This window comes from Corvus hawaiiensis, chromosome 3 (assembly GCF_020740725.1).
Source record: "Corvus hawaiiensis isolate bCorHaw1 chromosome 3, bCorHaw1.pri.cur, whole genome shotgun sequence".
NCBI classification, from domain to species: domain Eukaryota; kingdom Metazoa; phylum Chordata; class Aves; order Passeriformes; family Corvidae; genus Corvus; species Corvus hawaiiensis.
The window spans coordinates 40564457-40570252 of record NC_063215.1 but is presented as its reverse complement, the minus strand read 5'-3'; positions in this window follow the sequence as shown (position 1 = coordinate 40570252).

The window sequence follows — 5796 nt, the reverse complement described above, 5'->3', positions numbered from 1 at the left end:
TTACAAAAATCCCTAAACTAAACCTTCTTCAGAATACATTTATCTCTTAGACCATCTTAATCATTTTTTCTGAACGCCAGTATCTCATAATACAATAGTTATATCTGCAATGAAAACATTGTTATCAGAAATATATGAGGTTTTTTTTTCTATGTGAACCTTGCACTGGGGGGCTTCTTTCCCCTTAGGGTCTCTTACAGAACCTGGACCTTTTTAGGTCTGCTTTCAACAATTTCCAGAATCAATCTGTGACATTTTTAAAAATGTAATCTGGAAATAAATTGTAGAGAAAGGTTCCCATGCCTTCAGAAAGTGTTAGTAAGTGTGTGGGTGGTGTAATGTGGGAGATACATTAGTTGCTATACATAGGAATGAGGTATGCACAACAAGAATAAAAGGCAGGAATGTGATCAATGCTGCTACCCACACTGTTATGGATTTTATATGGGTTGTAATCAGCTTGACCTCCATACTTTAAATGGAGAATTCTGGAAGGTGTAACTTGCTATTATTAGAACAATTAAAACTGAAAAAAAATTGAAAAAACCCATTATATTAAAGATTAAAAATTACACTATATTCAATACTCTCAGCTATACCTAAACACCCCCCTGCTCAAATCAATATATGATGTTATACCATCATGACATTTTTGATCATGTATACATTTCCTCACGTTTAGAAATCCTAGGACAGAGCAGGTATTTTACTGTTTTGATAAAGCATCTGGGTTTTATCGTTCAGAAGTCTGTGAAAAATAAGTACAAAATATGTGTTGAACTGAGATTCTACTTTCAACAACAACAAAAAAATCAATAAAAAAGCAACAAAAAATCTTACCCAAATAGGCATCACCTAGTGAGTAATAACTTCATTTCTGTATAGCTCAGGGGGGTTGCAAGGGGAGTGTGAAAAGTTCATTATTATCAACCAGAAAAAAAAGCGAGTGCTAAGAAGAAAGAGTCATATTTCCTATTGGGATTTCTCTCAGACTGCATGATTTGCATGAAGGGCGCCACATCAAACACATTGGGTGCCCTTTTTCAAATATTAATGTGAAGCTTGTTTCAAGTTCTTTCTTGACTTTGTGCCACCTTGTATCAAAGGAACTTAAAAGCAGGACTTGGGAGAAAAAAATACTTTTCCAACTGTTTCAGCACTTAGCAAAAATCTTTCTGTATTTGATCAGTTCTGCTTCAAACTTTTATTATTTTGACAAATAGGCACATTTTTATAGCTGTGCATTCTATAGCAATATGATTTGGAATTTCTTCTCCTCTTTTTTTGAGGTTTTCCATTTCTCAGCTATGGGTGTCATAACTGACCCACTCGAAACATTTATGCACTACATATTTTAATTATCTGCCTTAGTCTTTTCTCCCACATGTGATAATTTCTATTAAATATTTATGTATCTGAGGAAGATTATAACAAAGTATGCCACAGAAAATTGAGCCCTTAAGATTAAATATGTGTAGTCTGAGCTGTCCTAATCTTACCTTACTAAACTTTGCTTCTCTTTTTGTCAATGGGGAAAAATAGGCACCTCTCCAGGATGGTTTGGCTAAATTAGTTGTCAGAGAGACATGACATGAATTTTGCTCCACCAGAAGCAGCTTGTTTTAACTGACTATAAAAAGAGAATAAAATGTTTAGCTCCTACATAAATTACTAATATTTAGACCTAAAGGGTTAAGTAATTCCCACTGAACATAAATCAGTAGTAGCACCAAAAAGAGAATACAAAGCAAACATAATTTCTTTTTACCCTCTCCCCTCAGAAACAAAGAAAGCAGTAGAAAAGTGGTAGGAATTCTTGTTGAGCAATCCAAGCATAGATAAATTTCTCACAAAAATACAAGACATGAAATGTATTATATAGCATGAGAGCAGCTATTAGACATAAGAAATGAAATTGTGGAAATCTATAGAACAACAATTCTAGGAGAAGTTGGTCTTTTCACAATGCACAACCCACAATCTGAAGGATAAAAATATGAAATTGCAATGAAATAAGAATAAAATGCAAGTTGCAATGGGTAACTTAGGAACTAGTGATATCCTAGAACTAAATTTTCTCTACAAAGCCAGGGAAGAAATCTTCACTGAGATCTCACAGGATATGATAGACAAAATTTTAAATTTGCAATTATCATCCAGATTTTTAGGTGAAACAATCACCATGGAGGCGGTACATCTAAAGCTCCTGTAGTATTTTATCAAAAAACTCCTAAGTCTTCTGGAGAGTAAAGGTAAACATGTTTCGTCTGTAAGATACAGAATTACAGAATTTCTAAACCCCTTTCCTTACTATTTTTCATTAAAAAAAGAAGTTAGAGAGAGATTAAAGTGAGCTATGGTAAACAAATGTGAAAAGCCTAACAGCATTACTAAAACCTAGTAAAATTTAGACCTAATATATTCTGTATATGCTTATTACACAAAAATATCTTCACATTGAAGTCAATGAGATGATTGTTTTTCTTGTAAGTCACAGAAGAAGCAAATTTTTATAGGAATTTCCTGTTGATATTTTTATGAAAAAAAAGTAAAGTTACTAACATTTTTCTGGTCAGTCTTATCTATGGCCATAAGCAAAATTAAATATAATGATGCTGCCTTTAAAAACATTACCTAGTACACACAACAGTGAAAGAACAATCTGATCGTTAAGAATGGATGATATGGATATGTTTTTTACCTTTTGCATAGAGATGAAAACATCTGATTTTAATATATTTTTCTTTTTTTTGTCCTTTCCCTCAGGATGAGTTTGCTGTCATGTGTAGGCTGGATGTCTTTTGCATGAGTATTTACTACCATTTTCCTTGTTTTTTTTTCCTCTTGACTCAGTTAAATTCATGGGCATTTTGGACATTTTAAAGCATTGGAGCGGAAATTATTCATAAAAAGGGAAAAGCTAAAAAATAATATCATATTGTAATCCTAGATAATGCTAGTTTCTAATTTTAGATATTAATTACTGTGAGGAGATTAGATTCTGCTGCACAACTTTGGCAGCTCCATATATATTGAATTAGACTACATTTCTATTGGAGTATGTAAGAGCAGAATGTATATCTATAAAATTAGTAATAGAAAGTTTTATTAGATGGTTTTGCTGATAATACAACACATCACTATGAGTATTCTAAGCTGGTAATAACAGGCAGAAGACCTTTCACCACTTAGCAGTGCACTATCTGTGTATTTGCTGCAGTCGTAAATGACAAATGTGCACTATCACAAAAAGTCCACACTAGCAGTTTTTGTGTGATGTTTTCCAAGAAATATGGGTATTTGGTTATTGGTTTCCACCATTATCAGTAAAATGAAGTTGAGGAAAGAAAATCAACATTGTATACACAACTACCCTCACATTCTCCCTATTCTAACACTGTTTCCTACCTATCGCAGATCATTCACTCAGAAAAGATTAGCTAGGGTCGACTGTGTTCCACAGCTGAAACAAGAGCTGTTTGATTTTCCAAGCTTCCTCCTAACTCCCAAGGAAAGGCAGCAGACAATGCTCACCTGAATCTAGTAGAGTAATTATAAGATTTTTATAAAAAAAGAAAGGAGAAATGTTTTCTGCTTCTTATCTTGATTTAGTGACAGCCTGGAAAAAAGGCAAGCAGAAGAACAGGATCACTGTAGTTAGATATTTCAATCCATTCACCTCTAAGCTACATTTTCCACCTAGCTTAATCATGCTTTAATTTCCTATCAGCTTGTCCTTATGGACTCCATTGAGCATCAACATCCAGAGCTATTATAGAGTATGTTGGAAAGATAAATCTCTTTGTAGGAGAGGTCTTCCTGGAAAAGACACAGTGCAAGTAGTGGTAAGCAGTAATTTCTTTCCATCAGCCTACAAAGACGGTGAGTTTATTGAATTATATTTAAGATTCTGTCATGGATATTACCCCACTGTAAAAAATTCCGATATCTACATCCCATGGTCTAAAATCACTGTAAACCATAGTGCATTACCAAATAGTTCTTAACAAAGGCATACACTTAAGATTCCTGTACCTGTTCCCATGTCATCTGCAACACATCTGCATCAGGAAAAATCTCATGACCACTCCCTACCCATTCCCACTAGACCCTATCTTTCAAAGCCACCAATGCATGAGTCTGTGTAACCCTGCCCACTATCAAGGAGTAGGTTTCAATAATTTTCCCTTACTACAAAGTTAGAGACCCCAGTGCAGAAACATTTTGTGTCTTTTACTGCTGTTCCTCTGCTACAAAAAGCCCTGGGAACACGTTTCATTTTGGGTAGTTCTGTTTCCAGAATTCTAAAGCAGCTCTTAGTTTTCTGCTTGAAAACAAAACTGAAATGGTGTCATTTTGCACAATTGCTAAAAAACTCTGTCTGGTTTTCAAACTCTACTACTCTCTTTGTTTCTGCTTTTTCTTTAGGAAAACTTTCTGCCATTTCAGCCTTTATAAAAACAGGAAGGGGAAAGAACAATTAATTTGTTCTCTGCAGTCAGAGCATAGCAATTTATAAGGACTTAGCTGAGAGTATATTTTTCCTAAGTATTCAAAAATTAATACACATCTTTTCAAAAAAGCACACATCCCAAGGTGGCCAAAGCTCAAATTATCATTAAAAATAATTTCCTGTTCAAGATCTCTAAAACTACTTTATACATTGTGACTGCCAAACTCTGAATTATCATTTTAAGAAAGGGAAAGAACCCCAATTTACCTTCATAAAATACAGCTTTGTATCTGTCTTTCCAGTTCCAGCCTCAGTACACATCTGATCAGAGATTTCCTTTCCTGGACTGAATAAGAGCTATTCAAGTATCTACCAGACAGTGGTTCTAGGTGAGAATGAGAAAATATCAGTTTTTTATTGTTGGGCACTGGTTCCACGTGGCTGTGTAATCTTATGTTTCTGACTTGCTGCACAGCCATGGCATGTATATTGTACTGCACAACTTGGTATTTATATTATGCTAAATCTTGTAACATGACAAAATTACACTCATAAAATAATGCAATTCACTCTCAGGAAATTTATTAAAAGCTTATGTGAAAGAATTTTCTGTCTTAACTATTATATTGGATCAAGCCCCTGATATGTTTGAGAGCTGCCCTTTCCCACCTTTTTGCCTCAAATCACATTTTTAGAAATAAAAAGTGTTTTGAGTCTGGGTAGAAATATTATGAAAGCTCAGTTTTCTGTGAGAAAGCAATAGAACAGGCGTCTTAGTGCATATATCCAAGTTGCTAGGTACTGTTTTCAGTAATTTAAGTTGGTATTTATCCTTTGGTATATAGAGTTATGATTTCTTCACACTGAGGACTAATACAAAATGTATTAACTGCAAATGGTGAGCTATAAAAATCCTGAAAGCCAGCGTTTTAACACATTAATTTCCAACTCAGCTGATACTGTATAAAGTGCTAACAGTAAACACTGGACCACAAGGGCATTACAGGTCAGATTGTACACTCACTGTAAGATCTCAGCCATGTTTCTCTTTGATGCTTTCGATTTTATAATTTCCCTCCTCATCCTGGAGGGGAGTAGCACAACCTGTTAGCTATTTTTCACTATTTTCTCTCTTTTTGATCAGTACTTTATAAAATGACAGTGCATGGGGACAAAAGAAAATTTTAAAGATTTTCTTAGAATTAAGGAAAAGAGAAATATGCTTTGAGATTACCCTGTTGGGCAGAGTTGGTGTATTCCACATATTAAAAGAAAAGAAACACAACTATGAAAGTTCTCTGAATACTTAACAATTAAACTGACAGAATACACTGTGTAAAGGA